The sequence below is a fragment of the Haliaeetus albicilla genome, unplaced genomic scaffold, assembly GCF_947461875.1.
Source record: "Haliaeetus albicilla unplaced genomic scaffold, bHalAlb1.1 scaffold_58, whole genome shotgun sequence".
Lineage (NCBI taxonomy): Eukaryota > Metazoa > Chordata > Aves > Accipitriformes > Accipitridae > Haliaeetus > Haliaeetus albicilla.
The window spans coordinates 585,501-609,681 of record NW_027212496.1 but is presented as its reverse complement, the minus strand read 5'-3'; the positions used below and the strand labels follow the sequence as shown (position 1 = coordinate 609,681).

Below are 24,181 nucleotides of genomic sequence, written 5' to 3'. Positions count from 1 at the left end.
CTCATCTCGTTTGGGCTCGGCTCCGCTCGGCTCGGTTCGGCTCCTCTCGTTTGGGCTCGGCTCCCTTCGGCTCCGTTCGGCTCATCTCGTTTGGGCTCGGCTGCCCTCGGCTCCGCTCCGGCCGCAGCCCCGGCCCGGCCCCGCCTGAGGCAAGGGCGGGCGGCGGGGCCGGTGGCCGTGGCGGGGGCTCCTCCCCGTCCGTGGAGCGGTGGGCTGCCCGGCGGGCGCCAGCGCCGGGGCTGCCCGGGGGCCTCGCAGGCCGGCAGCGGGGCTGAGGCGGCGGCGGTGGCGGCATCTCCCCTCGCGGCAGGCCGGGGCGCCGGGTCCCGGCCTTCCCCCCGCAGGCCCGGCCAGCCCCGGCCCCTCCCTGCCGCCCCCGGGGCTGCGGGGGCAGCAGGGGACTGCCTGCCGCTGGTGGCTGTCCGGCGGAGGCCGGCGGGCACCGCGGAGACGTGCGGCTGTGGAGAGAAAGGAGTTTCTGCCGGCTGTCCCCGCAGGGACCCGCAGCCGCCGGGGGTGTCCCTCACAGCCTGGCGTCGGTGGCGGGCTGCGACGCAGTCCTGCCCGGGCGTTCTTGGCAGCCCCCGGGGCAAGAGGCCTGTCAAGCTTCAGGGAGGTCGGCAGCGGCGTTTCCAGAGCCGTCGCGTCCCGTTGGCTCTGCTGCTTCCTTCCCTAGGCTGGGAGAAAGGAGGACGTCCTCGAAAGCAGGTACCTGTCGGTTGCCTGAAGCCAGGTTTCTTCATGCAGGCAGGCGTGTGTACGGACTTAGAATCGGCAGGTGAGCGTGTTGAAGCTACAGCCTGCAGTGTGGTGCCTGCCGGTAGCCGTGAGTTCCTAGGAGACCCTAAATTCAGAGGGGGGGGGGGGCTGCTCTTTTCCTGCCTTCTTTCACTGACCGTGAAAGCGGTCGCTTCCGAGTGGCTACTGCGCTTGCGCGGGCTGAGCATCGGCCTGAGAGAGTAATGGGAGCTGTAAAAAGCGCTCCTGTTTCACTGCCGTGCGTGGATTTCGTGCTTCAGTGGGAAAAGAGGCTGGTTTTGCTGACGGTGTTTTGCAGTTTTGTTTAAAGCGTTCAGCTGAGAAGCTCTAGAGCCTTTGTGTGTGAAGCCAGGACTGTTTTTCCCCACGTGCACCACTTTGTACCTCTCTGCCATTTTATTGCTCCGCGGCCGAGTCTCGTAAGATCTTTCTATGGTTCTTTGCTACCTGCCCTCCTCCTTGTGTCAGTAATCTTGTAGGCTTTGCAAGCTTTCTCACCTTGCTGCTCATGCCCCTTTCCCTGTCACGTCACGCTGTTTTTCTCTTCAACTGCTTGTTAAGCTTACTAGAAAAGCAGAAAGCCTAATACTGGAGTGAGTGCCTATTGTCATTTTTTAAATGAGACTTTGAAACATGAGTACAAATACAGATGAAGGGTATCTATCTTGTTGGCTTAGAGGGAGGTACTAAAACCCTGCTTTCTAATGAAATACTTGAGCAGCCATTTACAAGCTTGCTTCCTTTTTGTGACTTTTGGTAAACTCAGTTCTTACCCGTTTGACTTATTTTTAGAACTGGAGCCGAGCGTGTTTCCCATACGAGTAAAGCAAAGCATGGATTTGAAACGGTAAGCTACAGAATATTCAGAAAGAGACAATAGCATCTGTTTAGTCCTAGGTTCTTAAAGTGGCAAGCATAAAAATGCCTTCAGGTAACTTTTTTTCCCTTTTCACCTGCATGGAGACCTTTGTGATTCCTGCTCATCAAACTTAGCCACGGGATGAGTTTTACCGGGAACCAACACAGGCTTTCCTGACCGTGAAGCTACAAGCTCTAGGGGTGAGCTTAGCCTCTCGGAGCTGAACCTGAAGGTTGCCCTGCCTTGTCTTCTCAGAGACTCCAGTCCTCTTTTACCTCACATGCTCCTTTGTGCAGAACTCCATGAAGGGCCAACAGTGGGTGCTGACACCTTGACACTGGCTTCGGTGCGAGTGCTTGCCACTCCTCAGCAGTGTCCTTTCTCTGTGCAGATGGCCTTGCAGGCATCTCCCTCTTCTTGAAACAGTGTCATGTTTTTTTCTCGCTACGTCATCAGAAGGCAGATTTACGACAGGATTGTTCCAGAGGGATTGGCAGTTGCTTTCTAAACCCACTGTTCTCCAGAGACCTTGTCAGGAGGGCGAGATTCTTTCTCTTGTAGCCCACAAGCTAAAAGGCTGCTCTGACAGAGCTGCTGTTAGGCACACCCTTTAGGTAAGAGGGTCTTCCCTCACCCCCCTGTTCTCCTCCTCCTGGCTGTTGCCCATCCTCCCAGTGCATTTCATCCATTTTCTGGATCCTGATAGCCATTCTGCATGTAGTTCAAACCCCTGCCGTGCTATTGCCTTCCTGGCCGCCTTCCCTCTCCAGCTCTTTGGAGAGAGTCTTTTCTGAGGAGGCAAACTTATTCCTCTTGGGGTTGTCCACAAAGGAAGTTGCCTGGTGGTATAAAAGGAACAGCTTCTTCTCCCACTGTTCCTTGGGAGGTGAACAGTTGCATCAGATGCCCAGGTTTCTGCGTGTTTCTGCATGATGACGTGCTGCCCCCGTTTCAGAAACCTTTTGGACCTCTCCACAACTGGCTGAGCCTTTACGCAAATATCGTCTGTGGGCTTGCTGCCTGCTGGCCAGGGCATGCTGCCTGCTTGCTGCTGTAGGCCTGGTTTCAAAGGGCCAGTCTCAGCATAATTGCTCTGCAGGGATCCCCTGCATGTACAGTGGCCTGCAATTTCAGGTGCTGCTAGTTGCATGGTTACCTTCAGCCTGCACAGGTAAACTCCTGTATTGAAACAGCCCTCACCTTGTTGTAAGCCCAAAACTTTCTTTCAGAAGAGGGGTTTTTGGCAGGTTTGTTGGATTTTCAAGATAGGAAGGACACTGCCTGGTAACTCCTCAGGAGCCTTCAGTACAGAAGAACTTCTCTAAAACAAGTAGGCTGATTTGTGTCTAAAACCTGTATCCCTTTTTTTCCCCTCAGCTCACCTTTGCAGGATTAATGACAGGTCTCTCTACACATGCCCTTTCTGGCTTCTTTCCTCAGGTGCTCCAAACACTCTCTTGGTGGGATAAGGTCATCCTCTGAAAGATGCTTTTTTTAATTCCCCTCTTTGCTATAACTGCTCTCCCCAGATGCCTCCACTCCTTGTACAGTGGCTGAATTTCCCAAACATTAGGGTCCTTGGAAGCTGGAGCTCCGGATTAGCATGTTGGACCCTGAGAAATGATGTGGTAGGTGGTAGCCATCACCGTAACCTCCTAGTGTGTTAACTGATGTGGGAGGACATGTCCTGAGCTCTTTCCAGGTAATCGGGAACTATGATGAGTGAATCATCAAGTCGGCAAATACCAGTTCAGGTGAGAAGAACCTTCTCCAGAAGAGATGCCTGTGCCACCATGACTCGTACCTGCAATTTGCACTAGTCAGGGCACTGTTACACTGAGAGGGAGCTCCAGACACAAACTGGTGTCTTTATGAATACCAGACCAGATGTCAGGAGCACCGCATGGAATCCTGAGCAGATGACCTCTCCCTCGTGTGCTTTTTTAGGAGATCAGAGCCAGGTGCTTCTGTGACATGCCTTCCATTTGGTTTGCTTTCCATTTGTTTTCGTCTGGTATTCAGGATGAGAAGAAAGATCAGGTTTAGGAAAAAACCATCTCAGTAGCGCCTGTGCTTTCTCAGGATTCTTCTGGTCATTCCTCCAGGGCTCTTGTTCAGTTTATGAGCAGTGTATGACTTTGGATCCAAATCCAGCTGGTGTTTTAGAGTGCATCTCGAAAAGGGAAGGCTCTTGTTAAAACATGAAGGAAATCTGTCTGCTTAGTATACACGTAGGACTGACTTTACAGCATCGGCACTCAATTCAGAAGGAGGAGCATGGAAGTGCCGCAGTCGCATGGCTGTTGAATAGATTGCATTTTCAGCTCTCATCCAAATGCCTTCCAGGCCTGCGATTTTGACAGGAGGCTGTCTGGTCAGGATGACTGGAGTTGAGCCTGTGCATCTTTCTGCTTACCAAGAGCACCAGTAGAAGTCCAAGGAAGAAGGAACTGGGAGACGCTCAGCCTGTCACTGCAGATAATTTTCCTACCTTAGTTAATGCTCTGAGACTAAACTGCCAAGATCTCTGGCCATCTAAAGTTTGGAATTTCAGGTGAACCTGAGCTTAGTGCAAGAGAAGCACCATCAGGGAGGGATCTATTCTTCTCTTCTCTTATCTCTGTGACAAAGTTGTTTCACTTTCTCCTAAAGAAGCTTCCAGGGTGGTTTTGTTGTTTGTGGTCCTTTGTATTGCTGATAGCCTTGCGAATGGGTATTCCTGGCTCACCTCTTGCTTCTGGCACTTTTCACTTTTGTCCCTGCCCTGTTACTCTGCTTCCTATGAGTGTGTCTTAGCAGGGCTGATGCCTAGGGGCCTGTATTGTCCAGCGGCTGTTATTTCCCACAGCACCTCTGTCGATGTTTTTTAAAATCTCTGTCGGTGCCATAGCTGGTGTTCCTCTTTCACTATCTGCTATATTAAAGCCTAGTCAATGAATTCCAGCTTTATGTTAGGCCTGGGAATGTCCTGAGGAGGGAGGGGCAGAAAGCTATTGGTGAAGAAAGTCCTCGTAGTAGCAGGCAAGAAAATAAAGTCACAGAACAAGAGAGCAGACCTTGCCTTTTAGTTCTTCAAGCAAGCAAGCAAAGAAACAAAGATCTCCTGTAGAATAGAATTTTACATGGTGTGAAAGTTCTTGGGTTCCTTTTCCTTTCAGAATTCCTGCAAAGAAGATGAGCGTGAGTTTAGTCCAGCGTCCCTTACTGTGGGCTGTAACCGGGTGAGTTTGTGTAAGTAAGGAATTCCTGGCTTGTTTCATTCGAATTGGTCATATGAAGTCAAAAGCTGCAAGGATGACATTGGTAATAGTTTTCCTTTAAAAGTGGTGTTTGGTATTTTCCAGCACGTGAGACTAGGAATTAGAAGCACCATAGAGCGGCAGGTCAGCAATGATTTTGGCTGTAAGCAATTCCCACCCACAGAGCCGGGCTACGTAGCTCTTTCAGAGCTGGGCTGTGAGATGGGAGCCTACCTCCAAACCAGTCTGCACTGTGATTGCTTTGAAAGCTCCCAGGCGTGATGTCAGTCAGAGTCTGGACCGACCTCTGGGTTTCAGGGTCTGCCGTTGGGTGTGCAGGGAGTGTGGAGAGAGCGAGCTTGTGTTTTTGTTCTTGCTGCTGTTTCTGACAGGGGCGCCTGTGGGATCTAACCTTGAACAAAGAACAGGAACCGGTCAGGCTGAGGGTGCGGTGCAGCTCCTGCAGCAACTGGACCAAATGGTAAACAAAGGAAACGTGGAGTCAGAAGGAAGAGGCCTGTCCAGGTTCTGGAGAAGGTATGACTACTGCAGCTACGAGCAGATGCAGTCCTGGCTCTGTCCGAGCCTGTGCCTGATTCTGGCAGTTCAGGCGATTCTACGTTCTCTTGAAGAATGGGTCCCCCTTTTCTGTAGTTAAACAAAAAAGTCTGCCAAGGCAAAGGAGCATTCAGGGGTGTCCTTTTGTCTTGTGGTAAGGTGCAGCATTCCCAGGAAATGTTCCTCTTCTGGGCTGTCTTTGGGGAAAAAACTCCTCACGGGGGGGGGGGAGGGGGGGGAATGGAAGGGGGGTGGGGGTTTGGGGGGGTGTTACTCACCTCAGTCACAGCCCTCATAGGATGTGGCTTTTATCAGCTGTGGAGTGCCGCCTCCAGCCCAGTTTCTAAAGGACTTTTACACACTCCTCCTTCTCGAGGGGCCTTCCTGGGAGGGACCTTCAGTCCCCTTAAGGCGAGTATGGCCTTTATTTGCCCGCTTAGCAACTGTGGCCTTTGTAACTTTGACTCCCAAAGACACCATTTTAAACCGAAATGAAAGTAGCCCCGCCAACAGTTGCTGGGCATTGCTGACTAAAAGAGTGCTCTAAAGCTGTCGAAACAAGAGTGGTCTGTTCACTGCACAGCAGGTGCTGAATGTCGGCAGTAACTGTTTGTTTGATAGGTGGGTTAGTTTTGGAAGGAATAAAACTCCTTGTTAATCCTAATGTATGCCAGTCCCCTTAAGTATTGAGACTAGACCGTTACGGCACAGGTTGTTCTTTATGTTTCCTCTGCTTTTTCGGTCTTCCTCTGTATTATTTTGTGCTGGGGTTGTGTCTTTCTGGTGGACAGAAATTACCTTGTTGTTACAATTCTCAGAGAAGTACTTTAGGTACAATGTGGGGGATTTTTGTTGTTGTTGTTTCCCCAGCATAATCTTCTTGCCACTACAGCATCTCTTTGTTGGAAAGAACTGACCTGGAAGTACTAATGGTTGTGGAAAGGTAAACTTGTAGCATGAGTGTCGGGTTGTATTGTTTCTTTTGTAATTCAGCTTTACACATTGCTTGTCTCTGCTATTAAATGCTTTAAAATGAAATTCTACTTTCTTTACGTTTTCAAATTAACATACTGAAGATGTTGGGTTAGAATGTCTTTTTCTTCACAACCTAGAGGTTTTGGAAAAAAGAGCGACAAGCTTTACGATGTTGATCCTTGAGTGTCATAAATCGGGAATTTTACATTTGAAAATCATTGTATGAGACTCTAATAAAGCAAGCATCAGCTTGGCACTGTGTGTTATTTTAATCAGTCTTACCCTGGCAGAAAACACTCCTTTCCTCCAAGAAGAAGAAGAAGTAGAGGTTTCTAGTCTTGGATGGACTGCTGCCCTATGCTTCAGAGCATTAAAAAGGTCAAAATTGGTGAAAATGTTTTGGATTAGATTTTACCACTCTGCTACAAGTTGTGTAATTATTTATGCCTTTGATAGGTAGTGGGATGAGGCTGGGAGTTAAGATTTCAGATGTGCCTAGGGCATGCTCAGGCAGCTTTTTGCCATCAGGCTAGCGCATTTGCAATAAACCATCATTCTTCAGCCCTCTCCTGAGCTGAGGCACCGTCAGCACCTACACGCACAATGCTGGTCTAGCACATAACACTGTGTTACTGGTTGTTACTTTAGCAGTAGCAACGTGCGGCCGTCTGACGGGGTAATGTGTCTGGCAGAATGAGGCAATGTTCTAAAAGAGTCAGATGATAATGCAACACGGGGTCTGTTTGGCTTGTTCCCACCATGGTGCACGGATTATCCACCCTATCTGCCTCTGTATTCATTCCCGGACTCCCATCAGCAGTGAAAGAATGCTTTCCCTCCAAGAAGAAATGGGGTTGAGAAACTGGTTCCATTTATGGTGTTCTCCTCAGTCCTGTCCCACAAACCGTGGTACAGGCTGAGTGCACCAGGGTTCGGTCCCTTCTGCTGGGGGGCTGTACAATGAGATGGACAGCGGTGAGGACCAGGGAATGGCTAGCGAGTTGACCAGATGGAGAACAAGCCATAAATCAGGGAAGATATCCATGAGCTGATCTTCTTTAGCACTGGTTCTGTCAGGAGGAGGAGGATGTCCCACTTCCCTGATCTTAGATGCAGCTGCATAAGAAAGGGCCTTTACCCTGCAAGAGCTGGGCTGGCTGAGGCTACAACCTACACACAAAGACATTTTGATGTCTCAGTCCGGAAAATGCCATTACGGAATTACGGGCAAGATGCGCATCCATTTTGGAAAATCATTTTAGAACATGATTTTAGAAAATCATAAAGAACATGGGTTAATGAAATCTAAACAAAAATGGTTTTTATTTTAACTGAGATGATAGGCATTCTTTTAACTTTGAGAAAGCATCTTGTTCTTTAAAGCAGTGCCCGCCTGCTAAAAGGAAAGGGAAAAGTACTTAAAGAAGAACAAGCAGAAACAAGCAAGCTCTTCCCTCTCTTCCCCTTGGCATCCCATAAACCCTGGAAAAAGCCACACGCTTGCTTCTGTTGTCCTAAAAGCAGATTCGGTACACGGTGTGCAAGAGAACAATCTCACACAGGTGGGAGAGATAACTGTTTTATTCTGCGCAGGGTGCTCCGTGGACTTTGCACAAATCAAGCAGGCCGGATTCGTCAGTTGTGTCCCTTTTATACAGTAACAATTGCATCTAATTTATTAAACTACTCCTACCTAATACATATTCAAACTATCTGATGCGTGTGCATAGCATTGCGTAACCCTGACACATCAGATGCCTTCTCTGCACGCGTGGGGGTCTCGGCTGGCCTTCGGTGGTCTTTTGAGGATGTATCCCCTCCTCGCTTTGACCGCTCAGTCGCTCTGTATCGGGTCAGCGGTCCGTTTTCCTGCCAAGAGGGACGCAGCATCCATGAGGAAGAGCTGAAAGGATCAGCAGTGGTGCTCCAGGTGAGGCACCGTTAAACAGGAAGACTAGAACAGATCAGACTGATCTTGGCTAAGTGACTAAATTTAAACCAGGACTTTCTAACCTACCCCAGGGTTTTCTGTATCTGACATCACTTCCAGCGGCACCTGGGCTCGTGGCACCGGTGCCGTATTGCTGGCACTGGTGACTGTGGACCTTGATGCTCCTAGCTGCTGAAGTCAGCGTGATCAGGCCGGAGAGCTCGTGGGTGAGGGAAGTCGGAACTGGGAAAGGCTTCTCCGTTTTTCCTCCTCCCGCAGGACGTTTTTGTGCTACTTACCCGCTCCCTCCCCAAAAGGGGGGATCTCCTCTGCCCCGGTGCTGCTTGTCCTGCTGCTGGCTTTGCTTTATTAGCGATTGACTTTCTTGGGGAGGATAAGTTTGTATGAAAATACTGTATAGACACCCGGTGCTCCTCCGATCGATGGTTGCTGTTACGGCTTGTTGGCAATTACAGTTGCACTAGAGAGAGAGCTACCTCGCTAGATGCACAGTGTCCGTGTCCCCCCTGGTCCCCCCCACCGCACACACACCCCCACACCCCGAGGCAATCTGTGGCAGAGCGGAGCGGTTCAGGGGAGGAAGCCCCCATGGCCGTGTGTCGCAGGGGAGGCGAGGGACCCCCTTTTGTCTGCCGCCTCGCCCCCCCCCGCCGGGGCAGCTCCCCAGGGCTTTGTGCGTGACGCCGCTGTCAGTCAGTCCCCCCCCCGCTGTGAGGGCAGCGCTGTCAGTCAGTCCCGGGGCGGACCAAAGGGGGTCCTCCCGTGCCCCCGCCACAGGGGGGTCGCCGCCAGGACAGAGCCGGCCCCGGCCCCGGCCCCGGCCCAGCCCTGGGGCTCTCCCGCTGCCCTTCCCGGGCACCAGCGCAGCCTGCCGGGACAAGGGGGACCCGAGGACGGACGGACGGACGGACGGACGGAGCGGCGGGTGGCTCCCGGCGGAGAGAGCTTCCTCCAGAGGAGAGCCCTCGTCTCCGGGAGCTTCCCTGGAGCAGCCTGGGGCCGCTGCCCGGCTGTCACTGCGACTGGCAGTCGGTCGCCGAGGCGAGCTGCCCGGAGCCGGCCCGGCCCGCAGCGGAGCGGAGCGGAGCGGAGCGGCAGGTCTCGGCCCAGGGGCCGCGCCACCCCCAGCCCTTTCCGAAGCGGCCTGGGGAGCGCCGCGGCCAGAGCGGGCAAAGAGAGCCGGGGGCGGCAGTTGGCGGGGAAGGGCGGCGTGCCCCTGCCCGCTCCAGAGGGGAGTTCGGCCGGGGGAAGGAGCCGGGCGACGGTAGCAGAAAGCCACGTCCTCTGCGCTCGCCAGCAGGGACGTGGCGACCCGGAGAGAGCTCCCACGCAGCCTCAGGGCGTGCGAGAGCCTGGCCCTGGGAAGGGCTGGCAGGAGCGGGACCAGCCCTGTGAGGTGGGACCGAGGGGACGACCTGCTCAGCTCAGCTCAGCTCAGCTCAGCTCAGCCCGCCGGCAGCGCTCCGGGAGGCAGCAGGAAGGGGAAGGCGCACCAGGGACTCTGAGAGCCTCCGGCTGCTGGACCCGTGCTCTGCCCTCCCCGAGGCGGCAACGGGCGCCAGAAAGCACCCGCGAGCCGGGGGGCCCTGGATCCTCCCGCCGCCGGGGGAAAGGAAAAAGGGAAAAAAGGGAAAAGGAAAAAAGGGAAAGGAAAAGAGGGAAAAGGAAAAAAGGGAAAGGGAAAGGGAAAGGGAAAAGGGAAAAGGAAAGGAAAGGGAAAGGGAAAAGGAAAGGGAAAAGGGAAAAGGAAAGGAAAGGGAAAGGGAAGGGGAAAGGGAAAGGGAAAAGGAAAGGGGAAAAGGAAACGGAAAAAAGGGAAAAGGAAGGGGAAAGGAAAGGGAAAAGGAAAGGGAAAGGGAAAGGAAAGGGAAAAAGGAAAGGGAAAAAAGGGAAAAGGAAAGGGAAAAAAGGGAAAAGGAAAGGGAAAAAAGGGAAAAGGAAAGGGAAAAGGAAAAAGGAAAAAGGAAAAAAGAAAAAGGAGGCCAGGCTGGGGGCGGCAGGCGAACCCCCTCCTCGCCTTCCCAGGTGCCTCTCAACAAGAGGCGTGAGGCTCCGGAGGCAGAAGGCCAGTCCAGGGAGGATGTGGAGCTCGGGCCAGCTGCGCCAGAGGTGTTGCCACGGTCAGAAAGGCCTACCCCCGTATCACGACCACCTCCCCGAGGAAGCCAAGACGGCTTAGGGGTGTGGGTGACTCCCTTCTGAGGGGAACAGAGGGGCCGAGATGCCGGACAGAGCCTCCTCTTAGGGAAGCCTGCTGCCTCCCTGGGGCCCGGGTTCAGGGCAGCACTGGGAAACTTCCCAGCCTGGGACGGCCCACGGGCTATTGCCCACTACTGCTCTTCCGCCTGGGTGGCGACGAAGCTGCAACGCGTGGTCCAAGGGCGATTGAAAGAGACTTGGGGGGCCTTGGGATGGTTGGGAGGGGAATCTGGAACACGGCTTATTTTTCACTCTCTCCTTCCAGCTGCGGGCAGTGACACTGGAAGAAAGAGACGGACCCGGTCTGTTAATACGTGGGTCGTGGCTGGTGTCCCCACCAGAGTTTTGGGTTTTTCGATAGTGGGGTGGCCGGCACGGCCCCAGGCCTGCTGGTGTCAGATGGGATTCGCCTTTCTCAAAGGGGGAAGGGGGTCTTGGCTCACGAGCTAGCGGGGCTCATTGGCAGAGCTTTAACCTACACTCGAAGGGATGTTATGGAGGCACACACAGTCAAATCCAACAGGTGTTAAAGCTCAGCTTTATTCTTTCGTAAAAAGTTAGTTAGAACTCCAGTAACATTTTGTAAACCACAGGCTCAGTGATGTAAGGGGAATTAATACTACACAGCCGACTTAAGAACTCTTAAGATTTAAAATGATGACTCAAAATGCACGTATCACTCACCTAAAAGTTGAGGGCTCTCTACCTTGAGGAGTTACCTCGGGTGGCGTCCCGACCCAAGGGGGAGTCCCTGACTGCAGATCCGCTGCTCTTGGGAGGACTGATTCCAAAATGTCCTCCGGCAGGACCCTCTTTACACCCTTGTTGAATCTGATCTGTGATCTTTGATACTGAAAGCAGAGGTCAAAAGACTGGGAGATGCCTGGGAGTCACAGGTGGATCCCGGAGGGGAGAGCTTCCTCCAAAAAAGAAAAAAACCTCAAGGGTAGCTTCCTTGGAGGAGTCTGGGGCTGATACCTGAGATCTTAGGTAGGTAAAGCAGAGGACAAAAGCCTCTGGGAGATGACTGGGAGGAGGCTCAGGCAGCTGCCAGAGTTGAGCTGTATCTAAAGGAGAAAAAAAATACCTGGAGTAACTTACTTGGAGGAGTCTGGGGCTGCTACCTGGGATCTCTGGTCCTGAAAGCAGAGGTCAAAAGACTCTGGGAGATGCCTGGGAGGAGTCTCAGGTGGCTGGCAGAGTTGAGAGATTTATCTAAAGGAGAAAAAATATTTTGAGTAACTTACTTGGAGGAGTCTGAGGCAGGTAGCTGCGATCTCCGGTACCGAAAGCAGAGGTCGGAAGACTCTGAGAGATAACTGGGAGGAGTCTTGGATTGATCCCGGAGGAGAGAGTTTCCTGCAAAAGAGAAAAATCATCTTGTGTACCTGCCTTGGAGAATCCAGGGCTGCTACCTGGGATCTGAGGTCCCTATAAGAAAAGGCCAAAAGACTCTGGGAGATGCCTCCGGGGAGCCTCAGGTGGACCCTGGAGGAAAGAGCTTCCTCCAAAGGAGAAAAATCATCTTGGGTGGGTGCCTTAGGGAAGTCTGGGGCTGCTACCCGGGATCTCAGGTGCCTAAAAGGGAGGTTAAAAGCCTCTCGTGGTTGCTGGGAGGAGTCACAGGTGGATCCTGGAGGAGAGAGCTTCCTCCAAAAAAGAAAAAAAAATCTCAAGGATAGCTTCCTTGGAGGAGGCTGCGGCTGCTACCTGGGATCTGATGTCCCTGTAAGAAAAGGAGAAGGGTGAATGTTAAATTTCCCTGAGCAGAACTAGCACAACAGTCTAGGGGGGAAAAAAAAAAAAAAATTGACACTGGGACTATAACGGTGTAGGAGACTGAGCCGTTTCTCAGACAGGGCTCTGAAATTTAATAGAAGCTATTAGGGCATGTGGAGAACTAGGGGTAAATTGGTAAACTGGACTAAAAGTGCAAGAATGCAGGCAGAGACCTGATGAGCATCCCAGTGATTCTGGGGGACTCAGACAAGCTCTGCTAACAAAATTTTAATGATGCACTTGCAATTAGTGTCCTTGTGGGTCAAATGGCCCCTGACAGCAGAAACAAAAAAAAAAAAAAAAGAAAAAGAAAAAGAAAGAGAAAAAAAAGAAGAGGAGCAAAGCAACAAGAGGCTGATTTATTGGCAGTTGCTTTTGCAAGGAGTTTACAAGTGAGATAAGGATTAGGAAGAAAGATGATCAGGTACAGGGTCTGAACTAAGACCTAGAAAAAGAGAAGGAGAATGTGAAGGAACACTAGAAGAAAATGTTACTATTGTGGAAACCTGGGATATGTGCACCAATAAACATATTTTTCTAAACATGTCCCTGAATGACCAGGGAAGTTAATGGATGAGGTAGTGTGTTTGGCTACAGTGGTCAAGAAGAGGAAAGGGTTAAGGAAGAGGGATGTTAAAGGAAAGAGGAATCAAGTGTATTTGTGGCTGTGCTGAGAGAAGCCTTTGAAGTAAGCAGGGGGAGAGGACTGATGGGGACCAGAGCAACCTCTCCCAGCAGAACCTCTGGTTAAAGCAAAGCTGGGAGATGAGGAAACAGAATTTTTAGTCAACACCGGGGCTACGTATTCGGTCTTAAATACACTAGAAGGAAATTTAAGTAACAAAAGCATAAATGTCATTGGTGCGACAGGGACTCGTGAGACCTGGCCATTTTTCAAATCCCTGAAATTTAAACTTGGAAAACAATGGGTTACTCACCAGTTTTTATATTTTCCAACTTCTCTGAAAACTTTTCTGGGTAGAGCTTTACTTGAAAAGGTAGAAGCTGAAATCAGATTCAAGGATGGGGAAGTTGAAACTTTAATCCCAGAATCTAAATATGTCGAAGCCATAGCCTTGTTGTTACAGGATACAAATCCCAAAAGGGACAAGATACCTTGAGAAATAGAAGATGCAGTGATCCCCATCGTTTGGGCAGGAGAAGTTCCAAGAAGGTCTAAGAGAGCGGAACCAGTAAGAATTGATCTAAATCTAGGATCGTCACCGGTAAGAATTAAACAATACCCTTTAAAATCAGAAGCGAGAACTGGCTTGGTACCAATAGTTCAAAAATTCTGAAAATATAACTTGCTAACAGAATGTGAGCCAAAATATAATACACCTATCTCACCAGTAAAGAAAGCTAACGGAAAAGATTACCGTTTAGTCCAGGATCTTAGAGCAATAAATCAGAGAGTACAAGATATACATCCAGTTGTTGCAAACCTGTGTACGTTACTAACTACCCTCACCAGTGAACAAAGCTTTTTGCTTTTGAGTGGGAAAATCCTGAACCAGGGCGAAAGACACAATATACTTGGACAGTTCTACCACAAGGCTTCAAGAATAGCCCAACTATTTTTGGAAATCAGCTGGTGAATGAATTAGAGATTTGGAGAAAAGAAAATGGACAGGGAACTGTATTACAATATGTAGATGACATCTTAACTGCAGCGGAATCTCGGGAAATTACTGTGTATGTACCACATACGGTAGTCGCAGTTTCGGAACAAAAAGGGGGGCATTGGTTGTCCCTCAGCCGTACGCTGAAATACCAAGTGGTACTACTAGAACAAGATGACATCGATCTCAAGACCACTTCAGTTAGTTACAAATCCTGCAGTGTTCCTCTCCACTGATTGAGCGGAGAGTTCACCAGAACACGATTGCTTACAAACTGTAGAGGAAATATATGCTAGCCGTCCGGATCTTAAAGACGTTCTGTTAGAAAATCCAGACTGGGAGTTATATACTGACGGCGGTGGTTTAGTTCGCGATGGGAAGAGACTGTCAGGATACGCCGTGACGACCTTAGATGGCATAGTAGAGGCATGAGCCTTATCTCCCAAAACATCAGCCCGAAAGGCAGAACTAATAGCCTTAACTCGAGCATTGGAACTGAGTGAAGGGAGAAAGGTTAATATCTGGACAGAGTCTAAGTATGCTTTTGGAGTTGTACATGCCCATGGAGCCATCTGGAAAGAGAGAGGACTACTATCAGCACAAGGAACTGAAATCAAGCATGCTGCACAAATACAAGAACTATTACAGAGCATTCAAAAGCCAATGGCGGTAGCAATAATGCATTGCAAAGCCCACCGAACAGGAAAAAACCCACCAGAAATAGGTAATCAATTGGCACATGAAGCTGCCAAAGAGGCTGCAGAAACAGGCATCATGGCATTACCAGAAAAAGAAATAACTTTACCGGAAACACCACCTAAATATGATAGTAAAGATGCTAACAATAAAGTCCTTACAGGCACAAGAACAAACAAACAGATGGGTGGGCTGTCACACCCACAGGGCAAATAATAATCCCACCCTCATTAGTGAGAGAAATTGCTAAATGAGAACATTGCTAAATAAAGAACATCGGGGAACTGAAAATTTAGTAAAACATCTTCAAAAGATAGTTATAAGCCGAGCAATGACAGAAATTATCCGATCTATCATGGAAAAATGTGAAATTTGTTGTAAAAATAACCCAAATACCAGTAATAAATTAATATTGGGGGTTACAAAAGGAGGAAATTCCCCAGGAGACTACTGGCAAATTGATTTTACAGAACTGCCTAGAAAAGGGGGATATAGATACATTCTTCTTCTAGTTGATACTTTTACTGGATGGCCAGAAGCTTTTCCCTGTCACACCAATTAAGCTAGAGAAGTAACTAAAATCTTGTTGAAAGAAATTATCCCGAGGTTCAGTATCCCTTTAGGAATGTCCTCAGGCAGAGGACCACATTTTGTTGCTGAAGTTATAAAACAGTTGAGTAAAAACTTAGCCATAACATGAGGTCTCCATACCCCTTATAGGCCACAATGAAGTGGAAAAGTAGAAAGAATGAACTATACACTTACATTGCAGATCGGGAAAATATGTCAGGAAGCATCAATGACTTGTATCCAAGCGCTACCTTGAGCGCCGTTAAGAATTAGAATACAACCTCGTGGTAGAAACAGCTTGAGCCCTTGCAACTTACTTTATGGAAGGCCTTACCAGGCCCCACATAGACCAGGAACAATTCACATTAAAGGGGAAATGGACTTGAATAATTACTTAATGTCCTTGGGAAAGACTGTACAGGAATTGCACAAGTACGTGACGACAAGCAGGCCCTTGGAACTGGATACACCAGCCCATCCATTTCAACCTGGAAACTTGGTCTACATCAAGTCGTGGAATTTGGAGCCGCTAACTGAGAAGTGGAAGGGGCCATTCCAGGGGCTCCTGACTACTTATACAGCTCTCAAGGTCCAAGGGAAAGGCCTGTGGATTCATTATTCCAAGATGAAAAGGGCTCCAACCTCATGGACAGTTGAACAAGAGTCTCCCCTTAAATGGAAATTGAAAAAGTTATGACTGATTTTTATGATTTGTTTGTAACAATTACGGTAGCAATTGTGCCAGATACCATCTTGGGATCAGAACCTCCATTTAATTTTAACACAGAATATAGCTCAAATACTCCACAAAAGTGATTGTTGGATTTCTACCCAAATGCCAGGCTCTGGACAAAGCTAAGTCCTACCCTTGATAGCAGTGCCACTGCCAATAAATGTATCATTATTTAACAATCCACAATATGGTAAAGGACATCAGACAATGCATGGTGGCCAAGCCTCTCCGGAAAAAGACAAGAAGGAAGGTTACAAGTTACCATCACAAAAGATAACCTAAATTCCACTGTATGCTTATATGGGCCAGATAATGACTCTCTAAGCTCCTACACCCTTAAGTCTGGAGAAGATGGGTGTGATGATTACACTGCTAGACAAAATGACAAAACTTTTGTAGGATGTTTCCCAGGATGGAACAGGACCAGATCATGTTGGAAGCCCGCACTAAGTCATACGGACACATCAAATCACTTTGGCCTCCAAGTCCCAGAAGGAAGCGGTTGGTATTGGTTATGCGGAACACGTGCTCGAAAAGTACTGCCTCCCAATTGGCAAGGAGCATGCCCACTAGGAGCCGTAGTCCCCAGCGTAACAATAATTGACAGATTGCATGAACAGAGCGGATGGGTGAAACTTTTCTCAAACAAACCAGGAGGGTTCATAATCCCATTATAGATCATTCCTCAGGATTCCATAGTTTTGCCAGATGGTTTATCCCTTGAATTGGAGTTAGTGAATTGGAAAAGGCAATAGTAAATACATCACCTGTTATAGAGGACATTGAAAACAGAACCGCCGGTGCCATACAGGCATTACAAATCGAAATATCTAGTTTGTCTCATGTAGTAATGCAGAATCAAATGGCTCTTGACTTAACTACTGGCTTCACAGGGAGGTGTTTGTACAATTGTTAATACGAGCTGCTGTACATACATAGATCAAAGTGGCAGAATTTCTACTCATCTAGCAGAGATTTGGAAACAAACAAAGATCTTACATCAGGTTACGAAGGACAATACATCCTGGGGATTTGAGGACTTATGGCACAAACTTACCTCATGGCTACCTAATTGGATTTGGTTGAAAAATCTATTCATTATTGCAATAATCGTAATCTGTGTGTGCATCTTAGCCTGCATAATGATTCAGTGCTGTAGCTGTTATAATCAAGTGTACATGAAAATTAAGATTGGGTATTGAGGCTTTGGATTTGTAGGTCCAAAGTCTCAATAAAAGGGGGGGGGAGTTGATGCCTTGAATAAAGGCATGAGAAGGAAAACTTCACTGTATCGCTGGAAAACTTCACTGTATTGCTGCAGTGACGGACATTTGCTTGCTTGAATAACTTTGAAATTTTGGTACGTACTAATTAGATAAGAAAACCTTGAGCTTTGTCAATGGTATGTGCTAAAGTCGCCAACAGACAGGAGGCCTCGGGCCTGATATGCGTCAACAGAGAAGAAGTCTTGGGCCTTGATGATAAGCTTTGAGTTCTGCTGAATTTTTGCAATTAAAACTTGCCAAGGCCAGCTAACTAGGAAGAAGAGATGACCTGCCCCGCGCATGACCAAAGGGCGGGCACTATGTAAATGATAATAGGAATTTGTATATGACTGGAACAATATAAATTTTGCTTGCTGTAGGTAATGGTGCGCAAGCTAGGTGGAGTGATCCCCCATGCACCCAGCGCTGCAATAAAGAATGCCTGCTTTCTAAAACTCCAAAATTGAGTCTTAGAGAGTTTCTTTGACCGGCTTTTTCGCTAACAGTCTTGCCGCACCCGATGGGGAGAGGAGAACTGAGTGGACTCCAGCGCGCACCGACCCGTTGATCGGGGACTCCATCGGCTCCTCTCCTGCAGTCAGGCGGTAAGCGCACAATGGTGCAACGCTATTGGAAAAGAGATATTTTCTGATAGATAAATAAGGGAAGAAGGAAAAGTCTCAGGGGGAGTAGCAAGCATTTGGGGACATTTTGTCCTCTTTGGGCTCTGTGTAAGATGCATCAGGAAAGTTATGCAGCAGGAGCATAATTTCCTTCCTACACATTGATTTGTAACAAAGGGAGACGTCCCTCGTTTTGGTGTATGAAACACTGGGTTCGATTCTACACATTGTTTCTGTAATGAAGGGAGACATCCCTCATTTGCTGGACAGAACGCTGGTTTAGAATCGGTACCGATATGGGCAATGCGACTTCCCAGGAGACTCCCCTTTGTTCTCCCTTAGGATGCATCCTGAAAAATTGGAACAAGTTTGGAGAGGATCCCCTAAAGAAAGATAAATTAAAAGCTTATTGTGCACAATGGTGGCTGATGTATGAATTGGAGGATGGAGAAAATGGCCAGAGAATGGATTGCTGAATTATAACACTGTTTTACAATTGACGTTGTTTTGTAGAAAGATGATAAATGGGGTGAAGTTGCATATGTTGATTTGTTTTTTAAGATGTGATCATGAAAACTGTAAAAACGTAGATTGTTGGTGGATGATGCTTATGGAACGTATTAGCAGAAAGTATTAATGGAAAGGGAAAGAAAAAGAACTGTTGTATTGGAAAAGAATGTAAAAGGCAGTGTGTTAAGGACGGTGGGGAGGCTGAAGATGTGCAGATGTTGGTCCCAGAGGGGAATCTGGTAAATGTAGAAGGAAGGGATGAGAAAAGGAAATCGCAGGATAGTAGTGATTATCCTTTCTATTATTGTAGTATGCATTGCCATTAGTTGTGTTAAAAGAATGATTGTAAGATCTATCTCTCAGGTAAGGGTTCACCCAGAAACTCTCAGGTAAGGGTTCACCCAGAAACTGAGGAATACATAACTCTACCAAAGCAGACAGACACAACTTATACCAATACATCGGTCAAGGAGGACATACATGTGGTTGAATTGTGACGCAGGTCACGGGGTGGATTGTATGGATTGTCCGGCTCATAGCTCCCAAACAAGTTTCACCATGTCTAGTGCACACAGGCGACTCATGGGGGGTTACAAAAGCGACCCAGCCTTGGGTTGCCTTGAGGCCCTGTCTCTCTGCAGAGATGACTCACTCACGGGGAGCTGTGTAGACAGCTTAGCCCTGGGTTGTCTGATAAGCCCTAAACTAAACAGGGTGGTGGCTGCACCATTCAAAGAACCAAAACCTGAATTGAGCCTTGAAATCCCTTAACAAATAGTATGCCCTGAGTCTCTATCCAGCCACTATTCAGTTGCCCGAAGGAACAAAACCCAACAACAACAACAAAAACCCAAAAGGGAAAGGGAAAGGTATCCTGTGCACTATTTTTGGAGCATGTCTAACTTGTGCACAGGAGGAGGCACTGAAATCTGATACGGCAAAGATAATGGGTGCAGCCGATCTCATTGAAGCTACAAAATTCAGTGCACTAGAAACTGAAGTGACCAAAACTGCTTTAGAGGCAGGATGGAAAATAAGTGCAGCCTTCAGTGTTCATAATGGACAACTGGAGGTTGAAAAGACATTTTTGAAAGATGAATTAAATTCTGAAAGGGATAAGAATAGAAAACTGCTTGGAAAATTAAATTTGTTGTAAGGAAGACCAGCCCACTTCCAGGTCAAGAGCAGGGAGTGAGAATTTTAGCCCAATCTCAGGGAGAACGAGGGGACAGCATCCCATTATACAAGCTCCCTTGAGACGGGCAATAGGGCTGGAGGGACAGCCAGTATTTGTACATGTCCCGTTCACGACCTCAGATCTATTCAACTGGAAGCAATCAGTGGGGTCCTATCGAGAAAATGCGGACACAATGCCCACAGAAAGAAAAATTATTTGCTGAATCCTCAAGGAAAAGGGGGCCAGAATCAAATACTAACCTAATTATGCTAGGGACATCTGATACTGAGTAAAGGGGACTGGGGAGAATATTGAGATTTCCCCAGCCGATCCCCTGGTTCCCATAAAGCTGGGGAACAAAGTTACAAATTTCCTGATAGTTTTCATTAAAAAAATTTCATTCCATAAAACAGGGTTGCTGTTTTAGGGTGATTTCGCAGATTCCCGAGAAGGTGAACACACACACTGACTAGAAGGGGAAAAGCAAGCATTTATTAACTACAGACATGCATTATGCTAAGGGTATCTTGTAAAGCAAATTAACGTACCGACCCGAGGACTGTGAGGAAGATGGACCATCCGTACATTCTTGTGCTGTCTTGCACCACGAGCTCAGCCCAGCAATCGGTAGGTGCCGGCTTTACGTGGGCGTCCCCACGGAGGCAATGGTGGCCTCGCCGTACACCAGCCCCATGCTCTCCAGAAAAATCCCGGTATTTACACATTTGCAGAGGAATGGGTTTCGGCACACGTGGCCAGCGGGTGCCAAAACACGCCTCAGTTGCAACATAGGGAGCCTATGACGCATGCGCTCGCTGGCCAGGCGCGCTGCGCGAGCCGTAGCCACCTTGTCTATTGGTTCATGGGCTTTGTACACGTGGCATATTGTCATAATCCAGCAGTCACGTGCCGACCATGCTCACAGATGGACTGAACAAGTGTATTCCAGCAGACCACACCTACAGGATGAACCCCTGCCTGATGCAGAAGTAGAGCTCTTCACTGATGGCAGCAGCTCTATGCTGGAAGGAAAACGAAGAGCTGGATATGCAGTGGTAACAAATGCCCAACCACTAGAGACTAAGGCACTGCCTAGCAACACATCCGCTCAAAGGGCTGAATTAATAGCATTGATGCGAGCTCTAGAACTAAGTCATGGAAAAAGACTAAATATATATACACACACAGATTCTGAATATGCATTTGGGGTGGTGCATGCAATCTGGGGGCAATTTGGAAGGAAAGAGGACTGTTAAACTCACAGGGAACTCCAGTAAAATATGGGACTGAAGTTACGAGACTGCTGCAAGCGGTTCTCTTACCAAAGGTTGCAATAATGCATTGCAAAGCCCACCAAAAAGGAAATAGTGAAATTATAAAAGGAAATTGGAAGGCTGATTGTCTTGCTAAAAAGGCAGTTCTAAAGGAGCCAAAATTTGAAGAAGCTTTAATTCCAGGGCCTCGTTTAGAATTACCACCACCAAAATATACTGAGAAGGAAGATGAATTAGCAGAACAGATAGACTGCTCCAAAAATGGACAAGGTTGGTGGATAACACCGCTAACGCCATTATTGATTCCTGAAAGAATGATGGAAACTTCGCTCAAGAGATTACATCAGGAGATGCATCCAGGAGAAGACGCATTGACAATAACTGCAAAAAGAAATTTTTTTTGGACCAAAGATACAAAGGGTAGCAGACATGGTAGTAAAAAAAGTGTACCATCTGCTGTGCTAATAATCCAAAAATTGGGAAAAAAGTTATAGGAGGAATTGTGAAACAAGGAATAATTCCTGGGGAATACTGGCAAATAGATTTTTCAGAGCTACCTAGGTATAACGAATATAAATATTTATTGACATTGGTAGATACCTTTTCTGGCTGGCCAGAGGCTTTCCCTTGCCATGCCAACAAAGAGCTAGAGAGGTAATTAGAATCTTATTGAAGGAAATAATACCCCGATTTGGTATTCCAGAAGGAATCTCCTCTAATAATGGGCCTCATGCAAGAGATTTCTAAATTTTTACAGATTAAGTGGGAATTACACACCCCTCGGAGGCCACAATCAAGTGGGAAGCTAGAAAGAATGAATCAAACTCTTAAAAGGCAACTTGCTAAACTGTGTCAAGAAAACACACCTTAAATGGGTAGAAACTTTACCTATAGCTCTTTTACGAATTCGAGTAACTCCTAGGGTCAAAGGGAAAGTAAGTCCTTTTAAGGTTGTTTATGGGAAAGCATATCCCATGAGTCTTTCTAACATCACAGGAGACCAAATGCATATAAAAGGGCAGGCTGATGTTAAAGAGTATTTGATTTCTCTTTCGCATACTTTATCTTCACTACACAGGTATCTAAATCAGAAGGCCTCTCTCCTGTTGGATAAAGGTGGAAAGGACCTCACACCATGTTATTGAAAACCTGTACTGCAGCCAGAGTAGAAGGAATGGACTCCTGGATTCATTACACGCGAGTGAAAAGAGCACCAGAACCAGATCAGGGAAAGTGGACAGCCACAGACTGGGAAACTCAAATTTCAGCTAATATCTGAGACCATTGAACTTTGAGAGAATGAAGAACCTGAATATTATAAGATCCCATTTGGTACTAGCAGTAGGTCAAGAGAATTTGGTTTTACAGCTTATCCAGTCCTTTGGGCAAATCCAGAATGTTAGTGTAACCGCTTGTCTCCCTCCATCTGAGCTGGCAGACAATCCTTTAAATTGGGGAATATTACCTTTCTAAGAAAGAAGAAGAACAACAATGGAAATAGGGTGGTTAAATAAAATATTACATGGAACAGGATCCTCCCTTACTGGATGGCTGGCAAACCTAATTTAAACTTCGACCACTGTTGTCATTATTACAATCATACTTTGTGTTGTTTTAAGTTCTATCAAGAGACTGGTTTTACAAGCCATGGCTAGAGCATATGTAACGATAAAATGAAGTAGTGAGACTTATGAGACTCATATGAAGAGATCTCATAGTCTCAAAGGGGGGTGTATTGGCTTTGTGTGGCAAGGCTTTGGTAGCGGGGAGGGGTTACAGGGGTGGCTTCTGTGAGAAGCTGCTGGAAGCTTCCCCTGTGTCCGACAGAGGCAATATCAGTCGGCTCTAAGACGGACCTGCCGCCGGCCAAGGCAGCACCTCTGTGATAACATATTTAAGAAGGAAAAAAAGTTGCTGGGACAGACAGAAATGGCAGCCCGAGAGAGGAGTGAGACCATGTAAGAGAAACAACCCTGCAGACCCCCAGGTCAGTGAAGAAGGAGGGGGAGGAGATGCTCCAGGCGCCGGAGCAGAGATTCCCCTGCAGCCCGTGGGGAAGACCATGGTGAGGCAGGCTGTCCCGCTGCAGTCCAGGGAGGTCCACGGTGGAGCAGATCTCCACCTGCAGCCCGTGGAGGACCCCATGCCGGAGCAGGTGGGTTCCCGCAGGAGGCTGTGACCCTGTGGGAAGCCCGCGCTGCAGCAGGCTCCTGGCAGGACCTGCGGATCTGTGGAGAGAGGAGCCCACGTTGGAGCAGTTTTTCTGGCAGGACTTGTGACCCCACGGGGGACCCACGCTGGAGCAGTGTGCTCCTGAAGGACTACACACCGTGGAAAGGACCCATGCTGGAGCAGTTCGTGAAGAACTGCAGCCCGTGGGAGGGACCCATGTTGGAGAAGTTCATGGAGGACTGTCTCCCGTGGGAGGGACCCCACGCTGGAGCAGGGGAAGAATGTGATGAGTCCTTCCCCCGAGGAGGATGAAGCGGCAGAAAATAACGTGTGATGAACTGACCGTAAACCCCATTGCCCGTCCCCCTGTGCCACTGGGGGGGGTTGGTAGGGAATCCGGGAGTGAAGTTGTGCCCAGGAAGAAGGGAGGGGTGGAGGGAAGGTGTTCTGAGATTTGGGTTTATTTCTCATTACCCTACTCTGGTTGATTTGTAATAAATTGAGTTAATTTTCCCCAAGCGGAGTCTCTTTTGCCAGTGATGGTAATTGGTGAGTGATCTCTCCTGTCCTTATCTCGACCCACAAGCTCTTTGTTACATTTTCTCTCCCCTGTCCAGCTGAGGAGGGGGAGTGATAGAACGGCTTTGGTGGGCACCTGGCGTCCAGCCAGGGTCAACCCACCACAGGGGGAAATGATGTACTTAAGAAATTATGTACTTAAGCCACACGAAAAAGGCCACAAAGGTCTTGTGAAACAAGATCCCCTTTGTATAACCAATGCATGCCTTGCTAACAACTGTGCCCCTGAAGAAGAACTAAAAGACTGAGAAGAAGGGAACATCCTACCCCAGGAGGCGCCAAAAAGTTGAATAATTGCTAATAGGCATGAAGTCAGAAAAATCTTCGAAAACTGGAGGAAAGGTAAAGAAAGGTGGCAGGGGGAGATCATGACCACCAACTCAATTCCACACCAAAAAGACTTACCCCCCCAACTCTCCTTGAGCATGTGCTGTAAAAGAAAAGAACACTGTACCTTTAATTCCAAGCAGGGAAACTTTAGCCCAATGGAAACTGTGCGAGATAAGCGACTCCCAGTAATAGTTTTTGGAAGAACTTTGGAAATTGAATATGTATAACTGAACTGTATAAATTGCTTGCCCGTTTAGGCATGAGAGGTGCTAGCTTTGCGGATTACCACCTAGCCCCCATCTTTGCGTAAA

General features: G+C 48.2%; 1 long non-coding RNA gene across 1 annotated transcript in view; it reads left to right on the top strand.

The window, feature by feature from the left end:
• Positions 1 to 24,181, top strand: part of LOC138684226 (uncharacterized) — a 524,231-nt gene that overhangs the window by 59,199 nt on the left and 440,851 nt on the right. The window lies entirely within an intron of this gene.